Source organism: Bubalus kerabau, chromosome 12, assembly GCF_029407905.1.
Source record: "Bubalus kerabau isolate K-KA32 ecotype Philippines breed swamp buffalo chromosome 12, PCC_UOA_SB_1v2, whole genome shotgun sequence".
Classification (NCBI taxonomy): domain Eukaryota; kingdom Metazoa; phylum Chordata; class Mammalia; order Artiodactyla; family Bovidae; genus Bubalus; species Bubalus kerabau.
The window spans coordinates 28,123,188-28,142,631 of NC_073635.1; the positions used below are offsets into that span (position 1 = coordinate 28,123,188).

Here is a 19,444-nt window from a genome sequence, read left to right on the forward strand (position 1 = left end):
TTAGATCTCCTTGCTGTCCAAGGGACTCTAAAGAGTCTTCTCCAACACCACAGTTCAAAAGCATCAATTCTTTGGCACTCAGCTTTCTTTATAGCCCAACTCTCACATCCATACATGACTACTGAAAAAGCCATAGCTTTGACTAGATGGACCTTTGTTGGCAAAGTAATGTCTCTGCTTTGTATTAAGCTGTCTAGGTTGACCATAACTTTTCTTCCAAGGAGCAAGCATATTTTAATTTCATGGCTGCAGTTACCATCTGCAGTGATTTTGGAGCCCCCCAAAATAAAGTCTGTCACTGTTTCCACTGTTTACCTATCTCTTTGCCATAAAGTGACGGGACCAGATGCCATGATCTTAGTTTTCTGAATGTTGAGTTTTAAGCCAACTTTTCCACACTCATAGTACTACTGATTGATCTTTTAAATCTGAAAATCAGTATCTTCAGCCCAGTTTTACTCTGAGCACCAGCCTCCAACTGCCTCCTCAGCATCTCTTCTTGGATCTCTGCTACTCAGGAGCCAAAGCAGAACTATCGATTCCTATCCTATGCACTCTCCAACCCATGCCATAGGCTAAATCAACTTCTATCCCAGGTCCTCTTCAACTCTGTAAAGGGCACCACCATCTACCAAGTTCCTTAAGAAAAACATAGGGTTCTTAATGGATTACTCTTGATTTATAACGTCCCACTGAAATTCACCAGTCAGTTCTGTTGACTACTAAGTTCTGACACCTACAGCATCCTCTTGCCGAACTGGCTTCTCTCCTTCCATTCTAGTTCTTTCGAAGTCCACTGCTGAATTTTCCAGCAGCCTGGGTAACAATGCACACCAGAATATCCATTCCCCGACAGCTTCCTAGAATATTTAGAATTAAATAAGATCTACTGTTGTGCTTCTGCCAAAGGAGAACCCCATATACTACTTGTTTCCTACTCACTAGGCACTATGCAGCCACAAAGGCTTTGTAAGGCCACAGAGATACTCAACACACCAAGTGATTCGGCTTGGCCCCTGCTGGACCTGCTGTTTAAAATGCACGTCTCTCAGGTCTACACGGGACTTCCTCCTTCATGTCTTTCAAACCACTGTTCAAACACCATCTCTTCAGACTTCCCAATCTCCTTTCTTCTCAATTATATCATTTTGATTTTTTTCACAGTACTTGATTATAATATCTAAAAGTGTTATTTGCTCCTGTGAACTTATTATGTATCTTCCCACTAAACTCCTTGAGACTGACTGTCAACGGTCACTGCTGCACCCAAGCATGTAGAGGTGTGACTGGCTGACTGGCTGGAAATGCATCTAAGACCAACATCTGCCTCAATGGGACCAGGCATCTTCCAGAGTCCTGAGATTTTATAACTCTTACAGAGCAATATTTGGTTAGGATCAGTCACAGACAGTATCAAAGAATCTAAGCTCAATTTTCCAAAGAACAAAATAAATCAAAAACTGAAGACAATGTGTCCAAAGAGATAATGTGCATTTAGGCAGCACTTAAATTCCACCTGAGAGGTGATTTTCAAGCTAAGGCCAGGCGCACCCAGGGAAGCTGGTACTCTGGGCTCCCAAGCACCTCTCTGTTGCCAGAGCAACTCTGCTTTAATATGCTTTTTAAAATATATATATATAATTGGCTTCCACAAGAAGGGATATCTGATAAATAGGATTCACCACTAAAAAAGAATTACGGGACTGCTTAATATATATGTTTCCCCTGAAATCACTCAGTCGTGTCCGACTCTTTGTGACCTCGTAGACTGTAGCCCACCAGGATCCTCCGTCCATGGGATTCTCCAGGCAAGAATACTGGAGTGGGTTGCCATTTCCTTCTCCAGGGGATCTTCCTGACCCAGGGATAGAACCCAGGTCTCCTGCATTGCAGGCAGATGCTTTAACCTCTGAGCCACAAGGGAAGCCAATATATATGTTTATGTGCGTTTAAAACCTCAGATCCTAAAGGAAATCAGTCCTGAATATTCACTGAAAGGACTGACGCTGAAGCTGAAACTCCAATACTTTGGCTACCTGATGCGAAGAACTGACTCCTTGGAAAAGACCCTGATGCTGCGAAAGATTGAAGGCAGGGGGAGAAAGGGACAATGGAGGATGAGATGGTTGGATGGCATCACCGACTCAATGCACATGAGTTTGAATAAGCTCTGGGAGTTGGTGACGGACAGGGAAGCCTGATGTGCTGCAGTCATGGGGTCTCAAAGAGTTGGACATGACTGAGTGACTGAACGGACTGAAAACCTCAGAAAATAGATAGGGGGCATTTTGAGTCACTGCACGGTACTCACTGTCTTCTGGTGCCACTGTCGCAGCTCTTGCTGAGAGACCCCCCTGCCTCTTTTAGCTGGCCCTGACAGTATCTGGAAGTATCTTCTGTCCCATCTGGTAAGTATCTTCTGTCCCTTCTTCACCCTGCTCTTAAATTAACATCTCTCCATCCAAGCCCACATCTGAGCTGCCCCTCTCCTATGGCTCCCAGTGCTACTGAGCTCAAGGTGCACTCAGCAGCCTGGCCCGTGACCACTGCCCTTACTGCATTCTTCCTTCCCTGTCTCTCCAGCCTGCACAGAACCTAGACCAGCTGTGCCAAACTACTCACTTGACATTTTCCAACCAGACCTGAAATTCTCCCTTCTTATATATGGCTGTCCTAGGGCCATTCCTCATACTGACTTGCCTTTTCACTTGAACTTGTCAGTGGAAATACCATCTGTGCTCCCTTAGGTTTCCCATTCTGCACCCCCACCTCACCTTGCCTTCTGGGACATATATCCCTCTCCCCCTACGCCCACAACTCTGTTTGCACCACTACTGTGACACAAGTCATGCTATTTAACTCTCTGGACTAGAGACGTAGCCAGCACTTGTAGAAAGAGATGAGACTTAGAGCAGAGGAGTCTGTTGCAGGTCCCACGTCAACGCATACTACTTAGGCAAGTTTGGACTTCTTTCTCAGAGCTGCAGCCACTTTACCTACAAAAATATACAGAATAATACTGACCTCTCAAAGTTGTAAATATTGATACATATGAAAATAATTTGGAAGCTATAAATGTGATGTGTTCTTATTTGCTGCTTGGGACTATTTCCATCTATCTTTGTACCTGCCTTTTAGCCCCGATGCCTATGTAGCAGAGTTCATTCATTTCAACAAAACTCTTGAGAAAGGAGAAAGGATTCATTTTGATTCACTGCCTCAACTAGAACTTTCAAGTCACCCAGAAGAGTTCTTTCAGATCTGGGCAGGCTTGGGGGAGGTGGAGGGGGGAGGGGGAATGACTAAAAGAGAAGTTATTAGGCATTTATTAACTGAAAGTAGTAAATTTGCATGACAGATTAACTGGGGGGTAGGTCCAGGTGAGCCCCTGACAGGGCTGCTGTGAAGTTCGAACCATGCTGGGTCTCTCAGATTTCTTAGAAGTCCAGCCCCCAGGAGTTTGGGGAGCTCCCAGCCCAAGAGCTCTTTAAGAGATAACTTGAATTAGACATTTGAATTAAGACGTGCATAGGTTTGTTTGATGGCCATAGAGTACAATATGCTTCCCACCAGGCTCCTCTGTCCACGGCATTCTCAAGAATACTGGAGTGGTTGCCAATGCCCTCCTCCGGGGGATCTTCCCAACCCAGGGATCGAATCCACCTCTCTTATGTCTCCTGCATTGGCAGTCAGGTTCTTTACCATTAGCGCCACCTGGGAAGCCCCTCTAGGAGAGGGTTAGATAGGCGAATAAGAATATGGGCTCCCTGGAGTGATGCTCCCTGGAGAAGTTTTAAAGGATGATCTGGTCTCTGCATTCAAGTACCAAGGCTTGGTGGATGCAGGGACATTTCAAGAGAAGTTGTGCCTGATTTCCTCTGATTCAGCTTCTTTTCCATCTTGTAGTGCTGGATCACCATATCAAACTATTCCGGTTGTACACTGAACAAGAGTACACTTAGGAAGATATCATTCACATACTAAATTTGTCCTTTTTTGTTGTTGTTGCAAGTTTCTGCCAAAGGAAAGTCAAGTAAGTGTCTTCACCACCACTGTTGGGGCACACACGTATTGGATCATCACTATTCCTTTATCATCTAGCCTGCACCTCCACTCCCCCTGCAACTCTTTAAAGACAAGGACTGTGTCTTAGTCATTATTTATTTTGGTCATATGTATTTACAGGACCTGACATACAGTATTTATTCAGTAAATCTGGTTGTTTGACTGATGCATGTGGGTTTTATAAGTTTTATTAGGAGGCATCATATTTTCCATTTTTTCTTCATTCCTTTTGTGTTTTCCTCCCAGACTTGGGTTTTGTCACAGAGATAGTATTTTCAACAAACAATATAAATCCTCACCCAACACACGTTAGAAAATATGGCAGGAACCCTAAAGAGGAAATCATCTTTTCAGGACCTAGTTTTCCACTCTTTCTCCATTTCCAAGTTATCAGCTGCATTTTCCTACAACCTAAAATTCAGGACACTGATCGAGTCAGTTAAGATGATTTTATTCCAAGCCTACTGAGTATAAAGGGCTGCATTTTGCTCTGGGAAGGGATTCAAAGTCTTTCAAAATAAATGGCCTGCTTGTCTAGCTGTCAGAGTGTGGACTTCTTTGGCACTCTTACCCTAGTTCTGATTCAAGTTTATGCGCCAGAAACGGAACTTCTGCCTCTTTCAAATTCAACAAGGTCTTCAGACCATGGTCGTCTTGCACAATATGGACCTGGTATTAGAGCAACGGAGGGTATTTACAGTGTATTTAAATAACATAGTGCAAAGAATAGGAGGTTTGAAAGTCTGGCTGGGTTTGGAGAACTGACTTCCATAAATCTAACACCTGAAAAATACCTTTTTTGTTCAAATGTTGGAAAGATTTTTGTCAACTTTTTGCTTGCTGAGGATTTCTTTAAGTTTTTCTGGTAACCAGAAACAAGTTTCACAATTTGTGTCACACTTGGCTCCTGTTCCGGGGAGTGAGGGAAAGCTTGCTCTTGCTTCAGTAACCCCTGCACAGTGGAGGATGAGGAGCTCAGCACGGAGGAGGCCTGCCAGCAGTTAACCCTGCCAAAAAAAACAGGAATCAGTGTGGACAATGGGAAGATTATGTGGTGGAAAATGGATAGCCTGAACGAAGGCAAGAAAGCCACATCAATTGTATTTAGAAGCTGCGTCTTACCCCCAGGTTATAAAGCCTTTCCTCCCAGCATTCAGAAGACGTTGCTGTTTTACTGAAAACTCACCCACCAAAGGTCGACGGGTGGAGCTGAAACAGAAAGCTTTTCTCTTGTAACTTCCTGTGTGTCCTGGTATCTGGCCACGAATCTTTGTGCCACCGCTGGGTCCTCTCACTCACTCTGGTATCAGGCCTTCCAGGGCTCCCCAGAGGAGAAGGGCAGAGCTCAGCTGCCAGGGGCAGAGGCAGAGGGCTCAGTGGTCCGCTCAGTAGGCCCTCTCCATGCAGCTTCCTGACAGACATCATCAGCCAATGGCCAGGCTCAGGCTGGTCCTCTGGTGAAAAACCTGAGCTCAGTCCAGGCTCAGCAGAACTGATGAGGGCTATGTCCTTGAGTGTAAATGATTTTTCACTCCCTGTTTCTTTTTAGGAACCAAAATCAAATGAATAATTCTGTTTCAAATGAACAATATAGCCAAACTATACAGTGAATCATATGACACTAATGTAATCATCACCCAAGATTTCTATGTGTTACTATTATTTGAAAGAGATGTTTTATTCCGTTTTGTTTTTTAAAAGAAACATAATTTTAAGATACAGTAAATCTCCATCTTCATCCTTTCCTACCTAGGAGGTACCACCTGAAGTTAACATGGATTGTTCCCACGTGGTTTTTAGGACTTTTATCACGTTTTTATTCATAAAATTGTATATAAAAATGATCTTGTGTGTTTTTTAAACTTACATGAATAATACAGTTATTTTTTAAGATTAACTTTTGCACTGAAACTAATGTTTTTGAAGTTTATTATTCCAAGTACTGGTAAATTTAGCCTTAAGATTATTTAATATTACTTCATATTAAAAAAATAAATCTAGCCTTCTATTCAAGGGCATGCATTTTCCCCACTTTATCACAAAGAATACAATCAACCTGCTATGCATTGATTCTAGCATGTATATCTAGTATTTATTTAAGTAAACACTCAATAAATTAGAAGTACATTTGCTGAACCATAGTTAACTTAATCAAATGATAGCAGAATTGTTTTCTAAGAAGTTGTACTAATTTACAAGCCCTCCAGAAATGTGTATTTACCAAAACTTGATGTCAATAGATTGATTATGTTTTGCTAATCTGATAGCCTCAAATGGCAGCTCACTGTTTTATTTTTCAATTTCCTGGTAACTAGTAAACTTGAGCTCAACTAGTGAAGTTGAGTGTATTTTCATTTTTCATATGCAATTGCTCATGTGTGTTTCTTGCCTTTAAACTGCCTCTTCATAAGCTTTTAGCTACACTGCCTGTATGCTAAATTGCTTCAGTCACGTCCGACTCTATGTGACCCTAAGGACTGTAGCTCAATAGGCTCCTCTGTCCATGGGATTCTCTAGACAAGAATAATGGAGTGGGTTGCCATGCTCTCCTCCAGGGCATCTTCCCCACCCAGGGATCCAACCCCCATTTCCTATGTCTCCTGCTTTATTAGGCAGATTCTTTACCACTAGCGCCACCTGGGAAGCCCCTTAGCTACATTTCTACTGTGTTATTGTAGCTCTCTCTTTTTTTTTTTTAATAGTTGAATGTTTAAGTTCTAATTTTTCATTAAGATGTATTATAAGAGTTTACAAGAATTATATTCGTACTAAAAAAATTTTTTTTGGTCATGCCAGTTGGAATGTGACACCTTAGTTCCCTGAACAGGGATCAAACCCATCATTCCCCTGCAGTGGAAGGTGGAGTCTTAACTAATAGAGAGCCAGAGAATTCCTTGTAGACATGTTTTATAAATTTGGGGTTTATAAGTGGTTCCCATAGATTTTTCCAGTCTGTGACTTTCCTTTTCATTTTATTTACGGTTTCTCTTAACTTTTAATGTAGTTTAAATTTGTTTTCTAAAGTAGTTAGATGTATTAATCTTTTTCTCTATAATTTACTGGTATTTTGTGATTTTATAAAAAAAAGAACTCTAGGTTTACATACTGAAATTTCTTCTACATTTTCTCTCTTTAAATTATTAACATATTTATTACACCCTCTACTCCCATGAACCTAAGTCTTTGAGTATATACATCTTCCACATTTTTCCTAATTTTTTTTTTTGTCTTTAAGCCACTTGGGAATGTGAATCTGTATGTCATGAAAAAGAAGTTTAATGTTATTTTTTTCCATATGTAATCAATTGGCCCACACGATTTGTTAAAAATTCTACCCTTTTCCCACTGATTTACAACATTGCCTGTCATATCCCAAGTTTACTCTAGGGTATGTTTTTAATGTCTTCATGCTCTCAATGATCACTTTTTCTATCTCTTTTAAAACTACTTTTAAAACTACAATAATTTTGTTAAAAGTCTTAGTAAAAGTAATTTTTATCTTTATCTTCCTTTTTTTCCTTCCCCTACTTTTCTTTCTTCCAGATTTTCCTGGCTTTTGTTGACCTTTTACTCTTCCATAAGACTGCAAAATCAGCTTGTCCAGTTCTTCAGGAAATCCTGGTGAAAACATGACTGCAATGATATTGAATTTATGAATTAATTTGGAGAAAATTGATGTCTTTATAATCTTCTCATACACAAAAACATGGATTTTAACAAGGTCTTCATTTATATCTTTCAATAAACTTTCACAAATGTTTTCTTTATAAATATGAACATTTTTGTTAAGATTTATTTCTAGATAGCTTATCAATTTAGTTAATATAAATTATATCTTTTACAATTATATAGTTTAATTATTTGTTGCTCACTTATATAAAAGAAAATGATATTTTCATATTCTATACAGTATCTTGATAAAATCCAAAATTCCTTATTTGTTCCAATAATTTGTATAAGTTTCAGACTATTCTGTGTGGACAATCATATCAATGCTGAAAGTTTTGTTATGCCTTTCTAATTAGTATAGCTGTGTTCCCTCCCCCACTTTCAGTTTGTGCCAACAGAAAAGAAACAATGATAGCTGGAAAACTTTCTCAATGGCATCCCACTCCAGTACTCTTGCCTGGAAAATCCCATGGACAGAGGAGCCTGGTAGGCTGCAGTCCATGGGGTCGCTAAGAGTTGGACACGACTGAGCGACTTCACTTTCACTTTTCACTTGCATGCATTGGAGGAGGAAATGGCAACCCACTCCAGTGTTCTTGCCTGGAGAATCCCAAGGACGGCAGGGCCTGGTGGGCTGCCGTCTATGGGGTCGCAGAGTCGGACATGACTGAAGTGACTTAGCAGTAGCAGCAGCACTGTTTTACAAAATCATCCATTTGTCAAACTTCACAAATCCATTACCATGGATCTTTGTTCATGATATCTCATATTATCTTTAAACACTGCTATTGTATGTGTGGCTATATTGTGTATTCAGTCCTAGTAACAGGACGTGTGAGATAATGTAAAGCAATTTAGTCAGAAGCAGCAGCTTAATCCACAGCCTTGGTGTTTATGAGCTGCACGACTTTGGGCAAGTCACTTCTCAGAGATTCAAATTGTTTTTTGGTAAATTAGGTCAGGGCTTTTTTTATAGATACATTTGCTCTCTCTTCCAGTAAAGCACTTTCTTCAAATGAAGTCTAACACTGAAGCAGATCAAAGTGGATAAATTCTGTTGAAGAAGAAAGTGCCATTCTTGCCCACCCCTAGGAAGCCCCTGAAGCACTTCCACCATGCCCCCTAGGGCTAGCACAGCTTCCACTACTAGAGTACCTTGCAAGGGTTTGAGGTGAACTTTCCTTGAGCTGGCATCTAGCCAACAGCCAATACTCAGCCAAAGTGATTACAAGTACAATTTCCATGAGGACTAAAAGAGTCATCCAGGTTTCCTAGCAACAGAAATCAAGGTCCACTAGCTACAACAGAGTAAAAAACATCCTTTCAAATATGGGAAAAGATGGTTAATTGAGTTTAATCCTTACTCTTTATCATGATGCAACAAATAGAAGTGATCTTCAGGGCAACAATAATTTTCCAGTTTCTTTACTTTCAATCTTCCACTATCTCCTGAGCTGCAACATGACAATTGTCTACTAAAAGACAAGAGTAGAATTTCCATTTTACTGAAAGGTGCTAATGACTTTTTTTTTCCTTTTGTGACCCGTTTTATTTGAGAAAGGAAATAAATGAGAGGAGAATGATAATAATGGGAGCATTTTCTTCTTTCATAACATAATACATGGAGGAAATATTCAAACACAAGTTGAGGGATAGCATTGGTCTCTTTATTCTTTTTTTTTTTTTAATGAGCAACATGTCTCCATTTTATAAATTAGAAAAATTCACTCAGAGGTTAAGGAATTCATTTAAGCTCTCAGGCCTGTTACATGGAAGATCCGGGGGGGGGGGGGGGATAATTTTTTAAAAGGCTGATTTATAATTTTTATTACAGTATTAACTTATTATAATGATTTGGCCAAGGGTTTATTTATAATTTCCTTGTTTTTCCCTAGTTTTCACTTCAGAAAAATTTAAGCCTAGAGCAAAAATAGATTATGAATAGCATATAGACTTCACCTAGATTCACAAATTAACATTTTATCCATTTGCTTTTTTTGTGTGTATGCGTATATGCATTTTTAGGCTGAACTATTTAGTTACTTGGGCTTCCCAAGTGGCTCGAGGTAAAGAATCCACCTTCCAAGCAGGAGACGCAAGTTCAGTCCCTGGGTTGGGAATATCCACTGAAGAAGTAAGTAAGTAAGTAAGTGAAGTCGCTCAGTCATGTCTGACTCTTTGTGACCCCGTGGACTGTAGGCCACCAGGCTTCTCTGTCCATGGGATTCTCCAGGCAAGAATATTGGAGTGGGTTGCCATTTCCTTCTCCAAGGGATCTTCCCAACCCAGGGATAGAACCCAGGTCTCCTGTATTGCAGGCAGGCACTTTAACCTCTGATTCACCAGGGTAGCAAGGAAATGGCAACCCTCTACAATATTCTTGCATGAAAAGTCCCATGGACCAAGGAGCCTGGAGGGCTACAGCCTATGAGGTTGCAAAGAGTCAGACATAACTTTGCAACTAAACAACCACATTTAGTTACTTGAGAAACAGCAACTTACAAATACTTTATATTATATATCTTATGATATATATTTTTACACCCAAAATGCTATTAACTACCCATGAAAATTAAGTAAATTGACTATCATCTAATACAGCCTATATTTAAATTTCTCCAATTGTCTTCTTTTTAATTAGAGGATAATTACTTTACAATATTGTGATGGTTTCTGCCATGCATCAACATGAATAGGCCATAGGCATACATCTGTCCCCTCCCTTTCGAGCCCCCCTCCCGCCTCCCTCCCCATCCCACTTTTAAGCCAATAGGTTGTCACAGAGCACCAGCTTTGGGTTTCCTGTGTCATACAGAAAATTCCCACTGGCTATTTAGTTTACATAATGTAATGTATAGGATTCAATGCTATTCTCTCAAGTAATCCCACCCTTTCCTTCCCCTACTGTGTCCAAAAGTCTATTGTTTATGCCTTTGTCTCCTACATTTCTCCAATTGTCTTAATACTCTTTCAAAGATGTTTAACATATTGGATCCAATTAAGATTTGCACTATACATTTGTTTTTTTATCTTCCTTTTTTTTTTGGTTTGGTCTTCTTGATCACTTTTATCTCTAGTGTCCTCTCTCTAGTCTGTTTTTCTTTTTTTAAAGAACTTAGATGTGATTGGGTATAATTTAATATAGATATGGCCAGCCGTGGTGTCCCTGGGTAGCTGAAATTCAATTTTTTTTTTAATTTTATTTTTAAACTTTACAATATTGTATTAGTTTTGCCAAACATGGAAATGAATCCGCCACAGATATACCCGTGCTCCCCATCCTGAAGCCTCCTCCCTCCTCCCTCCCCATACCCTCCCTCTGGGTCGTCCCAGTGCACCAGCCCCAAGCATCCAGTATCGTGCATTGAACCTGGACTGGCGACTTGTTTCATACATGATATTATGCATGTTTCAATGCCCTTCTCCCAAATCTCCCCACCCTCTCCCTCTCCCACAGAGTCCATAAGACTGTTCTATACATCAGTGTCTCTTTTGCTGTCTCGTACATAGGGTTATTGTTACCATCTTTCTAAATTCCATATATATATGTGTTAGTATACTGTATTGGTGTTTTTCTTTCTGGCTTACTTCACTCTGTATAATAGGTTCCAGTTTCGTCCACCTCATTAGAACTGATTCAAATGTATTCTTTTTAATGGCTGAGTAATACTCCATTGTGTATATGTACCATAGCTTTCTTAACCATTCATCTGCTGATGGACATCTAGGTTGCTTCCATGTCCTGGCTATTATAAACAGTGCTGCGATGAACATTGGGGTACACGTGTCTCTTTCAATTCCGGTTTCCTCAGTGTGTATGCCCAGCAGTGGGATTGCTGGATCATAAGGCGGTTCTATTTCCAGTTTTTTAAGGAATCTCCACACTGTTTTCCATAGTGGCTGTACTAGTTTGCATTCCCACCAACAGTGTAAGAGGGTTCCCTTTTCTCCACACCCTCTCCAGCATTTATTGCTTGTAGACTTTTGGATCGCAGCCATTCTGACTGGCGTGAAATGGTACCTCATTGTGATTTTGATTTGCATTTCTCTGATAATGAGTGATGTTGAGCATCTTTTCATGTGTTTGTTAGCCATCTGTATATCTTCTTTGGAGAAATGTCTATTTAGTTCTTTGGCCCATTTTTTGATTAGTCTGTTTTTCATGACACTGACTTTTTCTGAGTCCAGAATAGTATTTTCTGGAAAGTGCCACATCCTAAATTTGTATATTATTTCTTTATGAAATGATATAGGCTAAACATTTTTACCAAGAAAATTACATAAGTTATCTTGTATACTTATTATATCACATTAAACAAAATCAGGTGATAACAAAATCAAGTGGTTTCCCTACTGGTAAGGCTGTTTGATCACTTAGTTAAGACGGTGATTAAGCTCTTCATAATAAAGGTACATTTTTCATTTGTGGTATTTTTAAGTAATGTTAATTGTGAAACTTTGAGATTACGTGATTTAGTTCCACATTAACTTTTAAGCCTATGATTTTAGCATCTATTGCTGATCCTGATCTTGCCAGAATCATGTATTAATACTGACAGTTGTAAAATGGTGATTTTCTTAGTTCTATCCATTCCTTTCACATTTATTAGCTGGTATTCTGTTTAAAAGATGAGTCTCTCTCTCTCTCTCTCAGTGGTTTTCTGTGTCTGTCTCTCTCTCATTGCTAGTTCAGCAGGCACTGTGCACTGCCTTTTAAAAGTGCTGTTTTCGATAAAAACTCCTCCATAAAAAGACCTGCTTATAGGAAATGTTCAGTTGGCAAGGCAGAGTAATTTAAGATTATTTGTCCAGTGTCTTCCAAAGACTTAATGAGGAGGGTAGAGCCAATTATCTTCATCTGAGCTTCCAGGAATGCAGATTTTACTTATTAATAAGGAAACTGATGAACAAGGTTATTAAGTAACTAATGAAAATAGAGAAGTGTATATAAAAGAAAAAAAAGGATAGGAATCTTTCTTAAGAGTGTTGCTGAAATTCTCAAACTTCGCACCAGATTACCAAGCTAAAGAAAAGAGTTCAAGGTGTTTTTCTTTGGAAGTTTTTGGGCTCCTTAAAGGAAAGGGTCTATTTTCAGTGCTATGAGTGTAATCACTGCAGAAGGAGTTCACAGAACATGTGAAATGTTTCAAGGCTGACATCAATGTTTCCTTAATTGCTGCTTTTCAAATAGTGTGTGTGTGTTAGTTGTGTCCAACTCTTTGTGACCCCATGGACTGTAGCCTGCCAGGCTCTAAGGAATTTTCCAGTCAAGAATACTGGAGTAGGTTGCCATTTCCTACTCCAGGGGATCTTCCCAACCCAGGGATCAAACCGACATTTCTTGCATCTTCTGCACTGACAGGTGGATTCTTTACCACTGCACTACCTGGGAACCCCTTCAAATAAATTAACGGGAGCAAAACATACACTTAGTTTAGGTCAGGATGTCTGAAATAAAAACAAGCACAAGAGGACCAAAGATGGGGCTGTTTCTCAAGTGAAGTTGAAAGAAAAACAATTGGATGATGTTTTTCTAAAGTTTCCACGTTTTGAAACTCCCTCCTTGCAGATATCACTGCCAGAAACTTTCTTACATCATGACAGTTTGTGAATATTTCCTTAACTTGTTATAAAGGAAAGAAAGCTCTTGAGATCCAGATTTCTTATGATCATGAATCACTCAGGAAACATTAAGGAGGGTTATTGCTTTCTTGGCATGGATTTACAAGTTAGTGAACCAAAGATGAAAAAGACCCATCCCCTGATGGCACCTCCAAAATTTCTATCTAGAATTTTAAGAAATAAATTTTGGAGCTAATAGATTTGTTATGAAGCTATATTTGCAATTCTGGTGAAGTTTTTTTTTTACTTAGATTATATGTTTTAGGTCAATTAAAAAACTGGCAAAGTTTTTTTGAAGATGTCTTTACTCATTCTTTACATAAGACTGAGAAAACATCAGTTATGTTTATATCAAAAAAAGGAGGAGAAGTTACTGATGGAAATTATGAAAAAGTTATGATTTCTTCTCTCACATGATATGATAGCAGCATTATTTCTACATTTGAGGATCTTGGTTTTAACCAGGGGTGATAAATACATAAGCAAATCATTATATAAGACAGTTTTAGTGGGATAGATGAATAAACAAAAAGACATTAACAAAAAGACACTAAAATCATTTGAGTTTGACTAGGAGCCTACGGGCACAGCTATAATATTTTCCTTCAGAGACATTTGTGGATAGAGCTTGATATAAAATTTGGACCTCTTCTCTTTATCCTTTTGTTTCTATCCTAAAATCAAAAGTTCCTAAGGAAATTTGACATGCATCAAACCATGTTTTTCTATGTGATAGTTCTAGGGAGGACTAAGTTCAAAGGAAGCTGTGTGAGTGGGTTATAGGTACAAAATCTCTGGCAGTAGAAGAAAGAACTTAGCAAGAAGAAATTGAGACTCCTCACTTCCTCACTGAAGACCCTGGGCTCCCCTCTGCCTGCCTGCTCCCCCTCTCCAAGAAGTGGGAGATAGCTGTGGGTTTCCAACTGGGCAGAACTTTAATAAAATAACTGATGTTTTCAGAGAACAACAACAAGAGAAAAAAAAAACATTAATGCCAATCCAGGGAGAAAAGATCAGGGGCTCCTTGATGGCCAGGTGAGGAGTGCCCTAGAGGCTGGGTTTCAGTGGTAAAGATGTCATGACCAATAGGCACATTATTGAGGAAAAATTGTAGAATAAACAGCAGTATTCACTCATTTATTTTTCTGTCAGTAAGACATGTCACAGTTTAAATCTACCAACTAATAGCCATTAACATTAATCCCATTTCAGATTAGAGTTTGAGCTTCTTGAAGGCAAGGATCAAATCTTATTTATCTACATTTCACCAATGCCTACTGTTCCACCCACCACATAGTGGAATAAAGATAGTGTGACTAAATGGGAAGAGTCTTGATAATTCTCTTAATCAATATATAGAAACACAGGAGCATAGCAATGGTCAGTAATGACATATATGCCATTTATATCACTGTGTGGATTAATGACATAAACCATGATGAAGAGACCACAGTTAGCCTTTAAAACAAGATGATTGAAACAAATATAACTTTTCAATTTCTATGATAAATATATGCTGTTTCCATGTTCAGGCAACCCCTAATAATGACAGTAGCCATCAACTTAGTAAATCATAGCTTAGAACACACTATCAATTCACGTATTATATGATTTGCTGATGGTCTCTGCACTTGAGTCAATTTGGTAGTATTTGGAAGAGCATCTGATTTCAAACTCAGGTTACAAATCCCAGAGAGAAATGAATAAAGAATTGGCTGTTCTAACATTTAAGTTTCAACATAATTTGTAGAAAGCCAGTTAGAAGCTGTGTTTGTTGGTTTTAATAGAGCTGTCTTGCAAAAATTTGTAGAGCATTTTAGGGTGTGATTAAATCACTGGGATTTAAATCTGGCCACTCCATAATTGCTAAAATCTGTGTCATGCTGACACAACAAAACTTTTCCAAATCACTGCTTTATTATTTTGCAATAAGCTTTAATTGGTATTTAGCTCCCCTGAGTGAATCTGTTCTTTAGGACAAACATTAAGTAATTTGTTTAGAGTTCATCTATATATGCACATCTCATTTATGTTTATTGAAGATTTTATTATATATATATATCAGTTCAGTTCAGTTCAGTCGCTCAGTCGTGTCTGACTCTTTGCGACCCCATGAATCACAGCATGCCAGGCCTCCCTGTCCATCACCATATATATACACATATATTTATACATATATATGTTAATATAAAAAGGAGATGGTGGCAAGATGTTCTTACTCAATGTCAGAGTTTTTAAGTAATTCTAAAATAATATGAAGGTTCCTCAAAAAATTAAACATAGAATCACGATATAATCTAGCAACTTCATTTCTGGGTATACACTCAAAAAAACAGAAAGCGTGCACTTTGACACACATTTGTACACCCATATTCCTAGCAACATCACACACAACAGCAAAAATGTAGAAGCAACCCAAGTTACCACCAACAGATGAATGGATAAACAAAACAAGGACTATATATACATGTGATGAAATATTGTTCATCTTTACTAAGGAAGGAAATTTAGTTACCTTTTACAACATGGATTGCAGACATTATGTTAAGTGAACTAAGTCAGTCATATATAGAAAAACACTATATGATTCCACTCATATGGGACTCATAGAGCAGTCAAATTCATAGAGACAGAGAGTAGAATGGTGGTTGCCAGGGGCTGGGGGAGTTAGTGTTTAATGGGTATGGAATTTCAGTTTGGGAAGATAAGTTTTGGAGGTGGATGGTGGTGATGGTTGCACAACAATATTAATGTATTTAGTGCCACTAAACTAGACACTTAAAATGGTTAAAATATTAAATTTTATTTATGCTGCTGCTGCTAAGTCACTTCAGTTGTGTCCGACTCTGTGTGACCCCACAGACGGCAGCCCACCAGGCTCCCCCGTCCCTGGGATTCTCTAGGCAAGAACACTGGAGTAGGTTGCCATTTCCTTCTCTAATGCATGAAAGTGAAAAGTGAAAGGGAAGTCGCTCAGTCATGTCCGACTCCTCATGACCCCATGGACTGCAGCCCACCAGACTCCTCCGTCCATGGGATTTTCCAGGCAAGAGTACTGGAGTGGGGTGCCATCGCCTTCTCCAAAATTTTATTTATATTTTACCATAATTTAAAAATTAAATAATTTAAAAATAATCCTAATATTTTAGCAAGGTCTGCTGGAAAACTGAATTTTACTGTTTAAGCAAATTATACTCTAGAGGTTATTTTACCTTTTGTGGGATCTTGCAATGTAACCAGAAATGAGATAATTATCTCATTTAATTATCTGTAGCCCGCCAGGCTCCTCCAGCCATGGGCTTTTTCAGGCAAGAATACTAGAGTGGGTTACCATTTCCTTCTCCAGGGGATCTTCACAACCCAGGGATCGAACCCGGGTCTCCCACATTGCCTCCTACATTGCATGTTGACTCTTCACCATGTGATTCTCCAGGGAATCCCTGAATTTTATTTTCAGTTTAGTTCAGTCGCTCAGTCGTATCCGACTCTTTGCGACAGCATGAACCGCAGCATACCAGGCCTCCCTGTCCATCGCCAACTCCCGGAGTTTATTCAAACTCATGTACATTGAGTTGGTGATGCCATCCAACCATCTCATCCTCTGTTGTCCCCTTCTTCTCCTGCCCTCAATCTTTCCCAGCATCAGGGTCTTTTCAAATGAGTTAGCTCTTCGCATCAGGTGGCCAAAGTATTGGAGTTGCAGCTTCAACATCAGAACTACCAGAGAACACCCAGGACTGATCTCCTTTAGGATGGACTGGTTAGATCTCCTTGCAGTCCAAGGGACTCTCAAGAGTCTTCTCCAACACCACACTTCAAAAGCACCAATTCTTTGCCACTGAGCTTTCTTTATAGTCTAACTCTCACATCTCCATACATGTAGTCTCCATACATGACTACTGGAAAAACCATAGCCATGACTAGAGGGACCTTTGTTGGCAAAGTAAAGTCTCTGCTTTTTAATATGCTGTCTAGGTTGGTCATAACTTTCCTTCCAAGTTGTTTTTTAATTTCATGGCTGCAATCACCATCTGCAGTGATTTTGGATTTTATTTATATTTTACCAAAATTTTAAAAATAAATGATTTAAAAAGTAACCCTAATATTTTAGTAAGGTCTGCTGGAAAACAAACTAAATTTTACTGTTTAAGCAAATTATACCCTAGAGGTTATTTTACCTTTTGTGGGATCTTGTGATGTAACCAGAAATGGGATAATTAATTATGGTGGAAAGAGCCTTGGCAGAGTCAGTACTTCAAACAAGACCTCTTGTAGAACTTGGTAGGTAGGTCTTGTTGAACCTAAAACCCATGCAAGGCTCAGAACATAGTGGGTATCTTCAAAGTTGAATAGAAAGACATCACAGAAATTAGGGAAGCAGCTGCTACCTGAAGAGCCCAGGCAATTACCACCTTCAGGGATTCTGTCAGTCCTGGATAAGGGAGAAAGGAACTGATCCCATCTCTAGAGAGATGAGACATGCTGGGCAAGTGTATCTGACACAGGAATTCAATCCAGAGACTGAGACACACAGTGGGGGTTCGGAGGCAGTTTAAGAGAGGGTAGTCTTGGAATAAGAAGATTGTTATTAGTACTTGGAGCTCAAGTTCAGAGAATGTAGTAACTTATGCTGTGGCCCCTTGGAATTGAACTTGGCTTCTTAAATCCTTTTCTGACTTAAGCAAGACTGGCATGGGGCTGAATCTTCAGTTGGAAGTCATGTGGGTCTAATTATTCCAGAGGAGAGAGTTCAGAGGTTGTGGGTACAGTGAAAAGTGAAAGGGAAGTCGCTCAGTCGTGTCCGACTCTGCTACCACACAGACTATAGCCTGCCAGGCTCCTCCATCCATGGGATTTTCCAGGCAAGAAGACCAGAGTGGGTTACCATTTCCTTCTCCAGGGGATCTTACCAACCCAGGGATGGAGCCAGGGTCTCCCACGCTGTAGGCAGGCTCTTTACTGTCTAAGCCATCAGGTAAGCCCTGAGTGCAGAGGAAGTGGAAAAGCTGAGGTTAGGTCTTGAGAGTTTAAGGAAAGTTAACATCTTCCACTCCACAATCTGGTGAACGTCTTTGTCGTGGTTTATACACACACAAGCAGATCCTCAGCCCTGGAATGTTGACCCCTTGTGCTGCCAAGCATCTCAGGAATCTTCCCATTCCTCTATCAGCTGCCTGGCACCATTCCGTAGTCTCACTGGCTTTCCATTTTCTCCTGATAATGTTCTGAGCCCAACCATTCCCAATCTAGTTCTTCTCTTTCCAATAGACTCCAGCCCATATACAGGGCAGAACTTTTTGAAAGGGTTCAGTGTTAGGGCTGTATTAGTTCCACTTGGTAGAAAGTACTCAATAAACATCTGTTGAATTTTGTCAAAAATTTTCTCAACAAACAAAACTTTTTCAATGCATTCGATTTTTTCAAGTTCTCAGTGTACCCCTGGTGCCAAAAAGGTGGCCTGGGATGGAATCAGGAGCTAGCTATTAACAAGCCCTATGATCTTAAAGTATTTCTTTTTTGCTCTCCTTATAAAATGATTCTTTTAAGTCCTCAAAAGACATTCTTGTTCCCAAGTGTTAGATTATCAGGGCTCACAATTGCACCTCTGATGCCTGGGGTCTCCCATTTCCTGTAAATAGTTAATCCCTGGCAAGGGCATGAAACCTTAGCGTTCTATCCCATCATCAGTCTACTAAGCCACACTATATTTCTTTCTAATCATCTTATGACTCCCTCCTGATCTCAGATCTGAAATAAGCCTTTCGGATTTGGGGATAAATTATGGCAAAAAAAAAAAAAATGAATTAAACATATAGGGTATAAAACAATGGCTTGAAAACTGGTACAAATTTTAATAATTATTTTCACATTTTGAATACCAAAGATGATTTGATTTATATGCTTGAATAACTAAAAAAAGAATCTTTTAAAGCTGAATTTTAAAAATCTGTTCACTAGTCTCAAACCATTTGGCTTCATTGCTTTTTAACTAAAATAAAGTGAGCTAATTTTGATTAAATTGGGTGAGGAAAAAATCTTCAGCATAGGTAACAAATTATATGCCAGATATTGGCTTCCTATGATTCCA

At 39.4% G+C, this 19,444-nt stretch overlaps 1 long non-coding RNA gene across 3 annotated transcripts in view; it reads right to left on the minus strand.

Annotated features, from left to right (window-relative positions):
* Window positions 1-3,326: 3,326 nt before the first annotated feature.
* Window positions 3,327-19,444, minus strand: part of LOC129624442 (uncharacterized) — a 58,801-nt gene continuing 42,683 nt past the window's right edge. Inside the window, exons 4-5 of one of the 3 annotated variants that reach the window (XR_008700954.1) lie at window positions 5,252-7,698; window positions 3,327-5,072 (exon numbers count right to left, since the gene is read on the minus strand). This is a non-coding gene — a long non-coding RNA (uncharacterized LOC129624442). Of the gene's footprint in view, window positions 5,073-5,251; window positions 7,699-17,396; window positions 18,339-19,444 lie in introns of those variants that run through there. The other 2 variants (XR_008700953.1, XR_008700955.1) reach the window with 2 other exon arrangements.